General features: G+C 38.3%; 1 protein-coding gene across 1 annotated transcript in view; it reads left to right on the forward strand.

The window, feature by feature from the left end:
• Nucleotides 1-16,480, forward strand: part of LOC122806302 (glutathione S-transferase P-like) — a 116,108-nt gene that overhangs the window by 18,676 nt on the left and 80,952 nt on the right. The gene's annotated exons all lie outside the window — the stretch shown is intronic.

The raw sequence follows: 16,480 nt of genomic DNA on the forward strand, positions 1-16,480 counted from the left end.
AGAGATGGAGGCCTCCAGTGGCTCAGTGGTCTAAGCCTACTTGATCAGCATGTCTTGCAGTGCTGGAGGAGGCCTTCAATGGGTTGCAGGTACCCCCTGACCTCATACTCAATCATTGCCTCAACCAGGTTCTGAAAGTCATGGTGATGGCAGTTTACAAGGCTGTCATGCACTGTGAGGCACTGCCCCAACCCTGTGAAGATATTCCCAGGTAGGCATGGGGAGGCTGCGCTCAGTCCCTTACATGAGAGGCATGAGACTGAACTGCCCCTAGGATCTCTGGACCTGTGTAAAAGTACATAGAAGGGAGGAAAAAAAGAGAGAGAGAGAGAGAAAGAGAAATATGGAGAGAAGAACCCATAAGTGCTTTGGACACATACCACTGTATTTAGTGAAATGAGTGGATACTTATTTAATTTTAAAACTATTGCTAACTCCCTACTGACTGCATTCTTAGACAACATATTGATGGCACATGGCACTACTGTTTTGTAACGTAGGTATAGGAAATACTCCTGTTTTACATTATGGATTAGAAATGAAAATACTTATGAATGACTTATTGATATACATATATTTAAACCTCTTTTCACCATGCTACCTCGGTGCATTATGTTTATTTATTTATTTTATTTTACATTTGTTGACCGGGATAGTCCGACTGGATGCATGTCCATTTTCAGCGGAGACCCAGGGAGAAAAGCTCCATGGGTAAGCAGATACAGCATTACATAATACCAGCATGACATATTACAAACAGACTATTTACAGAGATTACATAAGTAAGCAAGTTAAACAAGTTCCACAGGCTACAGTTAATCCTGAGCACAAGTCAGGATTAAATTAAATTACACAGTAAACTGGTTAACAGGTTTTTACACATTTTAGAGAGAGTTAGCCAGGCTTGATACATTGACATAGCCAGTTAAGTGACAAATGTTGTTTGAGTCTAGTTTTAAATTGACCTAAGGTGGAAAGTAATGTAATATCAGCTGGAAGTGAGTTCCAGGATCTACTTACAGAGTTTGCAAAGAGAGAATCACCGGCTGTGTTATTAATTTTGCTAGTCTGAATTAGTAGTTTGTTAGAGGATTGAAGCGGTCTAGGATTGTTATAGGGGTGATAATATTTTTAAGTGCAGGAGTATTGTCTGGATTATAGAGGATTTTATAGGCCATAATCAGTTGGTTATACTGGATTAGGCTGGGTAGTTCAAGCCAACCAAGCTGATTTAGATTGATGCAATGATGTGTCCTAAAAGGCAGCACAGTGGCAAACCTGGCAATGTGGTTGTAGCAAATTGAGAGTTTAAGGACAGTCTTGTTTAAATTCGAGAGTTGATTGGATGCATACAGAAGGGTTGAAAGAAGTTGAGAGCGAGCTATGGCAATTTTAGCTGGAGGAGTTAGGAAGGCTTTTATTCTGTAAAGTGACCCTAGTTTTTTATTGATGGTTTTGATAGTTTGGTTAACATGTAGGTCAAATTTTAGATTATTGTCTGTGATGACACCTAATAGTTTTGTAGATGGGTCAGGGGAGATTATTGTGCCATCATTTGATTTTATGGTAAAGGTGAAAGCAGTAGATCTACGTGTTGGTGAAAATAACAGCATTTTAGTTTTTTTTGGGATTTAGGATCAGACGATGTTCAGAAAGCCAGTTTTCTATTGTATTAAAGGTGGTCTGGGTAGCTGACCATAACTCTATTGGAGATGTAGCTGAGCAAATCAGAGTAGAGTCATCAGCATATTGGATACAGCTGACTTTTGGGATGACAGTATAAAGGTCGTTAATGAAGATGGAGAACAGCAAGGACCCTAGTATAGAGCCTTGTGGTACTCCAAGGGTGTTAGGTAGAAGGTTAGAGAGTTTGTTCTGCCAGAGGACAGCCTGCTGTCGACCATTCAGGTAGGATTGAAACCATTGGAGGGCTCCAGTATCTAGACAGAATGCTTGCAGGGTGTGGATTAAAAGTTGGTGATATATTGAATGCCTTGGAAAGATCCAAAAAGAGGGCTGAGGATATATAATTATTGTTGCGATTATGGTTTATGGTGTTAGTAAAGGCTAGGAGGGCTGAAGTAGTGCTGTGATGAGGACGGAAGCCATGCTGAGTATCTACCATAAGGCGATTTTGGATTAGGTGGTGCATGAGTTGTCTGTGAATACATTTTTCCATAATCTTTGCAAGTGGAGAGAGTATAGCTATTGGCCTATAATTGGAGAATTCAGTAGAGCTGCCTCCTTTGTGAAGTGGGATTACATAGGATATTTTCCAGATGGTGGGAATTTTAGCTTCTACTATGGTTCGATTGATTAGTATTGAGATGGGGTAAGCAATAGCATCAGCTGATTTTTGTAGGTATTCGGCAGGGAGTTGATCAGCAGAAAGTGTAGTGGGGTTTAATTTTTTGATCAAGGTACGTATAAGTGAAGTGGCGACTGGTTGGAAGCTGAACGCAAGTAGGTTTCTAGGGGTGCTACTTTCAGGACCAGGGGAGCTAGGAGGTAGTTGGCTAGCTAGGACTTGAATTGTCTCAGTAAAGAATTGGTTAAAACCATCAGAAACATCTTCAGGAGTTTTATCAATAGTAGTAGCAGAGATTGGCGTTGAAGTTTGTCCAGGATGTAGTAGATTATTTAAACCTGCCCAAAACTTCTCAGGGTTATTTTGATTTACTGTCTGTAAATTACAGTAGTATTGTTTTTTGTCTTGTAAAATTGATTTTTTGGTTTGTTGACAGCTATTTTTTTAACTTTTAGCATAATCTGGTCCATTTTTTTTTGTCTCCCACTTTTTTTCTGCACTCCTTTTTTTCGATGACTTCCTGGACTTCTGGATTCTACCACCAGTTTTTATTATATACCTTGCTTCCATACTAGGTTCAGCCACATATTTGTTTTACAGTCCACACACATGCTGTTTTGAGGTGCTACCATTCCTGTTCAACTCCACCTATGTCCTCTTCTTTTTGAGGTGCTAGAGTCCAGAGTAGTTACATGAATTCTTGTGCTTTCTCTCCAAATGACTACCAGGTCTTCAGTCTAGTCTGTGTTGACCTTAGAGCCTTCTCTGACCTCTGCTTGCACCTAATTGTGGCAATCTGAATGAAAAAATATGCATTACCTTGTTAAAAATCAAGCCTGTTGTACAGAATATTCTAATATATGTGACAGGGCTTTTTCTGTATTTTTTTTTTTTAATTTTACGCTGTTAACATTTTCAATATGTAATGAATATTTCATTTCAATGTTACTATCACTGTTTTTTTTTTTGGGGGGAGGGGGTCCCAGGCCCTCTGCTAAAAATGTGTAAAAGCCCAGTTATAATTTCCCCAGCAAACAAATGCCAACAAATATTTATATTATATTGGTTGCATGTCAAAGCAGCGAACACGCATTCATATGAAAGAATCCTTTTTTTTGACTGGAATTTCTAAGTCAGCATTTTGTATGAGATTGTAGTGTAAAGGGGTCAGGGAATTTGCCCTCACCCCACTGCTGTGTGATCTCGGAGTTGGCATATATATATATATATATATATATATATTTTTTTTTTTTCAATAATCATTTTTATTGTTTTTCAAAACCATAATACGATTCACACACTATTTACATTATGTACAAAATTGCTTCCAGTGTTCAGTTCCATTTCGAATTTCCACATTATACATTAAGAATAGATATCGTATTAATCAAGTACAGGAAAATGTAAAACTAAACATAAAAACATCTACTATAGACAATTATAAACCAACTCAAGCCAACAATCTGTATTATTTCTACATCTTCTATCTAGTCTAAGAATGTGTTTGTACACATGCAAAATGTCCTAAAAGAAAGTGGATAGGAAACTCTAAGCCAATATAATGTTAAAGATTTGTTCCCAAATTTTTATACTATTTATACTTTTCTTATTATTACTAATTAATAATTTGTGCACTAAAATATGCTTGATCGCTAACAGCCTGAATTTTTGCCACGATGTCTGTGCTGGGTTCAACCAATTTGTGGCTATATATAATTTCATTAGTAAACTGATATTCATAATTACAATCTTTTTTGATTTGTCCAAATTCTCCGGTGGAATATGTAGAATCAAAAATTCTCAGGTGAGTGTTGAGTTTTGGTAACCCATTTTTTGTAGCTGCAACTTTAATGAGTTCCACAATTTATAAATGCACTTGCAACTCCAGAACATGTGTAGCAGGTCTACTGTCTGATCTAAACAGTGTGGACATTTAGGTGAATTTTTTTAATCAAATTTATGAAGAGTGAGATGGGTATAATACGCATTGTTAAATATCATCAGTTGAGTAAAGACCAGTTTTTGAAGTGATACGGATTTCAATGTTAAGTTAAACGCCTCTACTATCTTATTATCGTCTAGGGATACCAATTTCTCTTTCCAGTATTTCGATAACAGAATATGATTATTATATTTTCTGTCTTTTACCATTTTATATGCTGAGGATATGTATTTTCTGTCTTGTTGCAATGCTTCCCACAGATGACGCGAAATAACTAGTTCCTCTTTTTTGATTTCGGAACTATTAAAATAATTTATGGCGAGATCTTTTATCTGCCGCATTATAATTAAATAAGAAATAGGAAGATTCATCTCTTTTAAGATATCCTGTACCGCTACTCCTAAGAAGGGGTATAAGTCACTTACAGTTAAATCCTTAATAAATGGAAATTTCTTTAAGTCTATCAGTTGATTACCATATATATATATATATATATATATATATATATATATATATATATATATATATGTATATATATATATATATATATATATATATATATATATATATATATAAATATATATATATATAATTAGCAAGGTATGGAGGTGTACAGGGGAAACTGACCCTGCAAAAAAATTAGTTTTACTTTCTGTCATTTTCTAAAATGATTGTGCTTTGTTCATTTACTCTTATGAGTATTCAACATTTGATAAGGCACTCTTTAGTTGTTTGAACTTTCAAATGTTCGAAACTCATATGGCCGACACCATATGTTTCCTGCACTGTAGTGCGATCTCGGAGTGAGAATAATTCAGTAGCAGGGAGTGTGGGGGTGCAGGGATGCTTGCTTTTACTGTGTTTCCAGGTAGGTGGTGGTTCTATTTCAGGATGTCGGCATTCTGGACTGTTGATCATATGGTGTCGGCCATATTAAAAAATCGTCATTCTGGACTATCGACATTCTGAAATAGATCCATATATATTTATATATATATATATATATATATATATATATATATATATATATATGGATCTACTTCATTTACCATTTCGTCGAATTTCACATGATCCAGTAAACTAACAAACTGGCCATCATGCCGAACTTTGCCCTTTTGTTCACTGTAGTGCTATCACTGAGTTGGTATATTTAGTTTTGTGAGTTTAATTTGCTTATGTTTCTATTTTAATTCTTGGTGGCTAAGTGGTTAGTTTCCTAGAGAGAATGATGTTCTTGGAGTTCGATATTTTAAACTTTCAACAGTGTGGTCTCAATCATGTCAAAGTCAATGAAATGGTAAGTCAACTATAGACTATAGGAAGTAGATGCATATATACATATATATATATATATATATATATGGTTCTACCTCACATAAACGAAACACCACAACACCGACAACGCAATCACCGACACCACATAACCGACAGTACAAAAACACGAAATCCCACATGCCCGACAACGAAATAACCGACGGTACACAAACACGAAACCTCATACACTTCACACACCACAATCAACAACCAAAACACATTCCCCGTCCAAAAACCATATACACAACACAAGCACACCAAAATCCCTACAAACCCACACTAAACCACACATACACAACTACCTACAACCCTGACCCAAACCCTAACCCTAAGGTCCGTCACTACCGACACTTACCTGACCCGCTCCCTAACCCTAACTCACTTATCCGCCTAACCCAAACACAATCACTACCGACACTTACCTGACCGCTCCTAACCCTAACTCACTTAACCCACCCCTATCCCCACTTACCTTACTGCACCCTAACGTCCGTCACTACCGCATACTTACACAGCCTTTTCCCATTTCGGCATCCTCGGCGTGGTGCTTTCATCCGTCGGTCGGTCTTCTGCTTGTCGATCTTCTAGGTCCCGTCGCGTCCGTCTTCTGCGCTGTCGATCTTCTGGGGCTCGCGATTTCCCTGTCGATGTTCAAGTGTCGTTGAAGTGAGGTAGAACCATATATATATATATATATATATATATATATATATATATATATACATATATATATATATATATATATATATATATATATATATATATATATGTGTGTGTGTGTGTATATATATATATATATATATATATATATATATATATATATATATATGTGTGTGTGTGTGTGTGTGTGTGTATATATATATATATATATATATATATATATATATATATATATATATATATATGTGTGTGTGTGTGTGTGTGTGTGTATATATATATATATATATATATATATATATATATATATATATATATATATATATCAAAAAAATATAAGAAAATATAAATACCTCACAACGGTTAGCTGCACTAAACCAAACAGTCAACAGGTAAAAAAAACAAGAAAAGTGCAGTTCCACGGCTGATCTTTTTCATTAAACTTTTTGACTACATTGGATTTGTAATTTCGTCTTTTATCAGCCGTGGAACTGCACTTTTCTTGCTTTTAATATATATATATATATATATATATATATATATATATATATATATATATGTATATGTGTGTGTGTGTGTGTGTGTGTGTGCATGTGTGTGTGTGTGTGTGTATATATATATATATATATATATATATATATATATATATATATATATACATATATATATATATATATATATATATATATATAGATAAAATGGCATCAATGTTATCAATGACCCCTTTTTCTACACAGAGTTGGGGTGCTGTGTCAACTAACCATCTACCTCTCTCTCTTTGTTCAATGCCACTCTCCTACCTTCTTCAACAGTCATGCCTGACTTTCGCAGATCTTCCCTCACTCAGTCCATCCATCTCTTTGCTGGAAGCCCCTATTTCCTATTGACTCAAATCTTCTTTATCATTTTGTCTTTTGCTTCTCCACACTTGTGCCCGAACCACTGTAATCTGTTCTCTTTAACCTTCTCTGCCATTGGAGTTACTTTGGCTTCTGCTCTGATGTCCTCATTTCTTCATCTGTCCCACAATGTGCATCCTACCACTCTTTTCAGGCACTTTATCACCTCTGGCTTCCTCAGCTGCTCTGTTTTTACTGCCCAGGTTTCTGTATCTTATTAGTAGTACTGGTTACACCTTTGTTTTTTACACCTTATTTTTCAGCTTCTTTGACATTCTTCTGTCATACATTATCCCTGATACACTGTGTCAGTTGGCTGCAGACCCTCTGATTCTAGCTGTAACATCCTCATTTAGACTGCCTTTCTCTTCAACCCTCTCTCCCAGATACTCGAAGCAGTTAACTGTTTTCACTGTTTTGCCTTCTATTTCTGTTCTGAGCTTCCTCTGATTCACCCATTTGCTGCCATTATGGTACAGCGATAGCATTGTTGCCTCACAGCAAGAGGTTCTCCTGTTTGATTTTCGGCTGGAGTGCCTTCTGTGTGGAGTCTGCATGTCCTCCCCGCGGTCGGTTGGCCTCCGAAAGACATGCGTGAATGGACGTGCCTTTGCTGAAGGTTGGGCGTCGGGCTGGCAACTCAGCACCATAAAAAAAAATCTACTGCCAATCATTAGTGGACCGGAGTTCCGCTGTGGCGACCCCTAACCGGGAAAAAGTCAAAAGGACAGACAACCATCGTAGCTGCATTTAGTTTCACCCCATGTGTCTTCAGTTTTGCATTCCACTTCCCTATCCTTTGTTGAAGTTCTTGCTTGAAGCCTGACTGCAATGCCACATTGTCTCCATACAGAAACTTTGTTTATCTTTCTCGTCTGACCTGTTTGCTAATGTAATCCACCACCAGTATAAACAGCAGTGGGCTCTGAGCAGAACCCTGATGCACATCCACTCCCTCTGAGAATCCCTCTCTGAGTCTGAACACTGTTTGTACTCAAGTCATTGGGTCCTTATACATAACATGCACTAATTCTACCAATGTTTCTGGGACTTCAAACCACCACAAGGCTGCCCAAATCAACTTTCTTGAGACCTTGCCTTATGCTTTCAGCAAGTCTAGAAATGCCCAGTTGGACTCTCCTCATCACCAGCTTCTTCTCAACAATCTGTATCACTGCAAACATCAAGTCAGCTGTGCTGCATCCTGATCTGAATCCAAACTGCTCATCTCTCAGCTTACCTTGTACTACCCTGTGTATTCGCTTATCAATCACCCTGGACAGAATCTCATGCAATGTGACAGGAGTTTGTTTACTTCTCATTACTGCCCACAGTTGTGGATGTCCCCTTTGTTCTTGTATACTGACACTAGTATGTGCATTCTCTAGTCATCTGGGATACACCTTTCTCTCCATATTATGAGTAACCTCAGGAAACGTTTCTGTCTCACCCACCATCTTGATCATATCTACTGTGACCTCATCTAAGCCCACTTCTTTCCCAGACTTAATTTTTCTTAGTGCTTTTCTTACTTCTTCTTTCGTCATAGGCTGTGTCTGGGGCAATACACCCAAACGTCTCAACCTCTTATAACAAGAAATCTGGACAAAGCCAAAAATAATGAGGGGGGGACAAAGGTCCAAAAATGGGGGCACATTTTAAATATTGTTCTTATAAATATAGAAAGTTCTTAGAATAAAAGGTTTTGGGTTATGATTAATTTTACGAAAGCTACAAAGTCTGAAACTCAAATATCTGTCATTATTTAATGAATTCGATCCTAACTGCTTTGCCAGAACACCACATATTTCAAGAGGAACAGACCAAAAATTTGAGACAAAAATCTAGACACGCTGCAAAAATCTGGACAGTTGAGAGGTATGAATGCAGCTTATGTGAGGTCGTTTATTCAGAAGCTACTGCAAGTACTTCTTCCACCTGCCTTTGATGTCTTGGTGCCTGATGAGCATGTTTTTGCTGGCATCCCTTATGACAGGCATATGACTATTTTCTTTATCTTTCTGTCTTTGCCTTGAAACCTGATAGAGTGTCTGTACTATCTACTGAATTGCATTCCGGACATTAGTAGAGTGCCTCTGATGCTTTGCTCTTTGCTATTGCAACTCCTCTCCTTGCTCTCTGTTAGCCAGCCAGTTTCCTTTCTTAGCCTGGTCCATTTTTTTCTGTCTCCCACTTTTTTTCTGCACTCCTTTTTCTGATGACTTCCTGGACTTCTGGATCCTACCACCAGCTTTTATTATGTACCTTGCTTCCATACTAGGCTCAGCTACATATCTGTTTTACAGTCCACACACATGCTGTTTTGAGGTGCTACCATTCTTGTTCAACTCCACCTATGCCCTCTTCTTCTTGAGGTGCTAGAGTCCGGAGTACTTGCTTGAATTCTTGTGCTTTCTCTCCAAACAACTACCAGGTCTTCAGTCTAGTCTGTGTTGACCTTAGTGCCTTCTCTGACCCCTGCTTGCACCTAATTGTGGCAACCAGTGGTTTATGCTGTGCGCTGACTGATTCACTGGAGATGACTTTGCAATTACTGATTCTACCCTAGTGAAGTTTACCTGAGTTGCCTCTTGGCCATTCTTGTATGTGATCTTATGACTGTCTGTCTTACGTAACCATATGTTGGCCAACATAAACCCATTTGACTGACAGAAGTTTAGAATGACCTGTCCTTCTCAATCCATGTTGCCCACCCTTGTGGAGCAAGGAAATCCTTATATCCTATTCTGTCTGTCTGTCCCACTATGTGCATTCAAGTCAGTCATCATCAATATCAATCCATGCTGTCCTGCTTTATCTAGGAGGTCCTGCAGCTGCTATCTGAAAGCACTCTTTTCCTTGCTAACACAACCATGATGTGGGGTATAAGCTGAGATTATGAATAATGTCCAGTCATTACACTGAAGTCTGATGGCCATGAGTCTGTCACTAATTCTGACCACATCTCTCACTGTTCTCATCTCCCTCACCACAATTCCCACACCATTTCTAGTCTGTTATCCACCTGAGAAGTAGACTCTGGATCCCAAGCCTGTACTGCCCTTTCATGTTGTCTCATGGATACTTAGGATGTCCAGCCTCCTCTTACCACCACATCATCCACTTCCAAGCTGCGTCATGTCAGTGTACCTACACTGAGTGTAGCAATCCTTAGCTAATGTTTGGAAGGTTGATTAGTTTTACTTCCAGCTTTTGCTTAACAGAGGTATCCAGGTAACCCAAGATGGGCAACTGGACACTGGCCAGCCAGTATCTTATTGGGCTTTTATGGTGGGCACACACTGGCTAATAGGGGCACATACACCCCTCCCACAATTAGCATGGGACCCTGGTGTAGGTCAGAGTCATCTGGGCCCTCAACCCACTTATCATCAGCAAATACTCTTGCCCCATTTTGATGATATTAGTCAACATGACTGAATTTCTCAGAACCAATTTTTACACCACTAGTGGCTTGTCCTCATGAGGTGTGCAGTCTTTGATCTGTGTTCTCCTATCTAGGGATACTGCACACCACAGTTGTTGTCCAAAGTGGTTAGTCTTATACAACCTTTCCCTCTATAGGGCACCATCTAGAGGCTGTCCTGCTGCCCACAACTCCATTCTTGGGTGAGTATGAGGTGGAAATCCTCAGCATGTTTTTGGGAGGTGGAAGGAACCCCACTGAGGCACAGGGAGAACATGCAAACTCCATACAGGCATGCATGACCCAATTTCAGGATCAAACCGTATACCTTCTACATGGAAGGCAAAGTCTTTAATCATTATGCCAAGAGGTCTCTAATATATTATATTTATATAAACACACACACACATATCTACACACACATAGAGATAGAGAGATAGAGATAGAGAGAGAGAGAGAGAGATAGAGAGAGAGAGAGAGATAGAGAGAGAGAAGGAGATGGAGAGATAGACAGAGATTATATATATATAGAGAGAGCGAGCGAGAGATAGAGAGAGCGAGAGAGAGAGAGATAGAAAGATAGATAGATAAATAGATACATAGATAGATAGATAGATAGATAGATAGATAGATAGATAGATAGATAGATAGATACCATCAGCATCAAAACCTTTTCCCCATTTTCCCTACGTTCAGTGCCACTCTCCTACCTTCCTCAACAGTCATGCCTAACTATCTTAGGTCTTCACTCGGATACTCATCCCTCTCTTTGCTGAATAACCTTGTTTCCTCCCTCTCTCTCCTAAATATATTACTATATATGAGTATGGATCTATGGCGTGCATTATCTCAGATCTTATTAATCTGGACATTGAAAATCTCTTAACCCTGGACATTCATCAATTTGGCTTTGCCAAAGGAAGACCTGCCGCTTTCACCTTGTTAATTTCTTTGAAAATGTAACCAAAGCAATGGATAGTGGTTATGCAGTGCATACAGCATATCTAGACCGGTCCAAGACCTTTGACTCTATTCCCTATGCAGGCATTATTGATAGACTTGTAAATATGAATATAAATCCTTATATTGTGCATTAGATAGCTAACTTGCTGTCTGACAGAACCCATGTGGTAAGAGACACAGGTGCCACTTTTGAAACCAAAAAAGTTATCAGTAGTGTGACACAGGGCTCAGTTTTGGGACCTCTCCTATTTGGTATCTATTTCTCAGACTTTTAGGCTAGTACTCCTATTCTATGGTTAACTAAGTTTGCAGATGACTGCAAATTGGGTGTTGTTATTCAATCTTCAACTGACTCACAATTGCTCTAACATGGGTTAGACCATGTTAACAACTGGTACAAAGGCAATGGCCTCAAATTAAATGTAAAAAAATGTAATGTAGCTCATTTTGGTAAACAAAACAGTTTCACTTGCTTTGTAGGTGATGCTCCCCTCCAATCAGACATGGTTCTAAAGGATCTAGGCACTCTTGTTGATAATTCCTTATCACTTGACCATCATGCTTCTACAGTAGTTCAGAAAGCCTTTTATCTGGCTCATCTAATTTCAAAAGGTATCTCTGCTAGACTCATAGACGTCTTAATTCCCCTTTACTTGTAACTTATCAGACTCATTATTGAATACAATGCACCTTTTGGCATGCATTTGTCTAAATATATCACACAACTTGAGACCTCAGCGAATTATAATTAAAAGATCAGTGGCCTCCAAAATACTAGCTGTCAGGAGAGACTGGTAACCCGTTCTCTATAATTAACCTTTTACAGACTTCTCATTGGAGATCTGTGTCTAGCCTTTCAAGCAATGAAAGATCCATCACTATTTGAACACTGCATCATTTGATGGTAAATCATGCCTATCAAAAGCTTTTGCATTTCTATTGTAAATTACATCTGTTAAGAATTTCTTGTAATTTGGAGCTTTTCTCTCCGGGCTTCCACTGAAAAAGGGCCTTTGCCTAGTCAGCCTTCCCTGGTCAACAAATATCAATCAATAAATCAATAAATAAATAAATAAATAAATAAAATTTGACAACCCATTCCTTCACAGAACCAATGTTATCTCAAATACTCAGTTAAAGAAACTAAATCTTCATCAGCAGGTAAATAAGACATGGCATGATAGATTCATATCCCAATGTATCCTTCAGCTCTAGAACAAGCCTCAACTACATGTCAAGCAGAATAGTACCCTTGTCAACTTCCAGGTAAACCAAGTTGATTAGTTGGGCAGCCTCGAATTCTGCCCTGGTCTACCTTGTCTTGCGCTCCTTGAGACAACAGAGAACTTTTGAATACAGTATTTTGGCTTAACTTGTAATGGTTTGCAGACTGATTGCCTAGTACTTAGTAGGAACGTATGGATTTATTTTAGTTGGTCGAAATTTTAAATCGTCAAAACTAATATGGTTGAAAACATATGACTGACAATTTAAAATATCAAAAACTAACTAGGAAGAAGAAAGAGCATTTCCCTGCACACCCTCACCCCCTACTAATTATATATATATATATATATATATATATATATATATATATATATATATATATATATATAAATATATATTCACTCTGAGATTGCAGTACAGTGGAGAAAAGGGCATATTCGCATATTCACTATTCCACACTGTACCATGATCTCCAGGCAACTCAGTTTCTTCTCCATAGTTGTTTTCCCATTTTTGCATTGTCAATCATATGGTCTAGACCATAGGAAGTTCAAAAATGTAAAAACTCAACAAACTAATATAGACCCATTTACCTCTGCACTTGATGTACCTATTTTTGGAAGTCTCTATTTTTTAGGCTTCATTTACCCCTTCACACAATTTTCTGAATCACAACATAATTTTTTAAACTGTCCTGTACACAGGAAAACACACTTTATGACCAACATACTTGTGCCACCAATAATTTAAAGAAAGAGGATGCACATTTCGTATTTCCCTCCATTTCAGAAGGAAAATAGATGGCCTTGTGTGGTGGAATTTTGCAATATAGTCCATTAAAATCTACAGATTGTACACTGTCTCTTTGATAAAGTGCTTATATTTTCCATCATTTTTGTCACTCTGTTTTTTAATCATGTGTTTCTGAGTAGTATCCCACACTCCTAATGGAAATGGGAAAATATATTTCCTATTTGGTATTCAAATTTCATGTTAATTAATTTCCCAGATTTTGCTGGATATACCTACTTTTCAAGGACCTTTGTACCTATTTTGAGTGTCTGCAGTTTGAGCGTTTTGATGATAGGTGATCTCCCAATTTCTCCCAGCTGTCATTGTTTTCCCATTCAGAGTTGGCAGTTGCCATCTAACTTCTGGAAGTATTATTCCTGCAGTAGGTAGAAAAGGATGTTGGTCTGCTTATCAGACTGGCTTTCAGTTTGATCTTGTGCTTTAACAGAATCTATCCTATGGAAGTCCCAGAACAAGAATGAAATAAGTAAGTCTGATACAGGGGATAAGAGGGTGTGCAGCACACCCTCTGAGGTGTGACTTCATTATGACCATCCATTAAACCCGTATAGTGGTAATACCTGTGGAATTGATACCAGTATAAACATTTTGTGTAATAACAGAATGGTAGAACTCACATGCAGTTCAATTATTTCTTCCAGTCCCATTGGCTCATTGGGTAGATGAATGAAAAACATCCTGCAGTGTTATAGCCGGACACATTGCTGAGCACTTTATCTATCTTTATTATTTGAGGTTTAAGAGGCAATGTTGATGGTTTTACTGGCAAGCTTGCAAAGGAAATTGTAAAAAGATATTCACTGGGTTATTAGGAAAGATTTATTTTTTTATTTGTTTTTTGGTATTGTCTCATCAATGTCCAGTGTAATGAAACATTATTATATATATATATATATATATATATATATATATATATACACACACACACACACACACACACACACACACACACACACACACACACACAAACACACACATAAAACAAATGTACACACATAAACACATGCATACATGCATGCATTTCTGTTTTTTTTCCTTTGGTGGCATCAGTTTTTGTTAATACATGACAAATTTTATGGATTTTATTTTTATATACTTCAGATAGGTTATGGGTCTGTTTTGTGCACATTGGTACTAATCCATACTGGTAAGAAGTTGTGGCACAGTTTAAGTAGTCATTTTCAGTGCCAGAAATACATCATTACTATGTCAATGGTATAGCACACTGGAGTGTGATTGAGGTTTACTTGGCAGTTATGCATATTCACAAACTCATTTCCCACTAGCATATCTCACCCCCAGCCATCCAAATGCATTTACACCTATAACAACATATACACATCTGCAATTCAGTGAGATTCGAGGAGCTCAGCACAACTGAACTGATTTGTTTGCAGTTAAAAGCATTCTCTAGAGTCTCCTTGCTCCTTTATCTGTTTAAAACTTTAATTTACTGGCTACAGCTAGTAGCTGTAATAGTTTCCCATCCCTCCTCCCTGTTGTTGTCTTGTTCTTATACTTGGTGGCTTTGCAGTTGCCCGCCCATACTGTGTGCTTGGTCTGGGACACTCTTCCCAGTCTAGTGTCTTTTGTTTATTCTACCTAATAAAGAGAGAACATTTGTGAGGGCCAACCCACTTATATTCTTAACCTTGAATTACCTTCTGTTCCAGCTTTCTCCTTTTCCACTTTAGTAAAAAAAAAAAATATTCTAAGCTTGTTTCTCCCCTTTCCTGTAACTAGTCTAGCCCAGATACACATTTGCTGTATCCAGGACTGTGTGTAAGCTCCTGAGCCCTCCCAAGCCTTTCTGTGTTGGAGCTTATCAGTGGGAGTGGTAAGCACTAGGTAACCTATCTACCACATAAGGAGTGGTTTCTGGCCCAGAAATTGTAGTTATTGGCTGTTTGGTCAGTTTTTCCATCTCTCTCAACTTCCTGATTCAAAAACCCGCATTTGCACTTGTTTCCCCCCTTTCCTGTAACTAGTCTAGTCCAGAAACAGATTTGCTGTATCCAGAACTGTTTGTAAGCTGCTGAGCCCCCAAGCCTTTCTGTGTTGGAGGGAAGCCTTCTAGCTTATCAGTGGGAGTGGTAAGCACTAGGAAGCTTATCTACCACATAAGAAGTAGTTTCTGGCCCAGAAATTGTATTTATTGGCCATTCGGGCAGTTTTTCCACCTCTCTCAACTTTCTGATTTAAAAGCCTGCATTTGCACTTGTTTTCCCACTTTCCTGTAACTAGTCTAGTCCAGATACGGATTTGCTGTATCCAGGACTGCTTGTAAGCTTCTGAGCTCCTCAAGCTTTTCTATATTGGATGGAAGCCTTCTAGCTTATCAGTGGGAGTGGTAAGCACTAGGTAGCCTATCTACCACAAGATGAGTGGTTTCTGGCCCAGATTTGTTGTTTATTGGCCTTTTGGAAAGTTTCTTCCATCTCTTTCAACTTTCTGACTTAAAAGCCTGTGTTTGCGCTTGTTTCCCCCTTTTCTGTAACTAGTCTAGTCCAGATACAGATTTGCTGTGTCCAAGACTGTAAGCTTCTGAGCCCCCCAAGCCTTTCTGTGTTGGATGGAAGCCTTCTAGCTTATCAGTGGGAGTGGTAAGCACTAGGTAGCCTATCTACCACAAGAGGAGTGGTTCCTGGCCCAGAAAATGTAGTTTATTGGCTGTATGGACAGTTTTTTCATCTCTCTCAACTTTCCGGTTTAAAAGCCTACGTTTGCTCTTGTTTCCTGTCTTTCCTGTTACTTGTCTAGTCCAGATACATACTTGCTGTATCCAGGACTGTTTGGAAGCTTCTGAGTAGTGCCAGAGTCTTCTCTTCAATTTTCCCTTAGATCTACTAGTTCTCTCTTCTCCTGCACTTATACTAGCTTATTAGTCTAGAACTTTACCAGACTTCTTGTAGCAATTATTGTAGCACACA

This window comes from Protopterus annectens, chromosome 1.part1 (assembly GCF_019279795.1).
Source record: "Protopterus annectens isolate FY-2018-M chromosome 1.part1, PAN1.0, whole genome shotgun sequence".
Classification (NCBI taxonomy): domain Eukaryota; kingdom Metazoa; phylum Chordata; order Ceratodontiformes; family Protopteridae; genus Protopterus; species Protopterus annectens.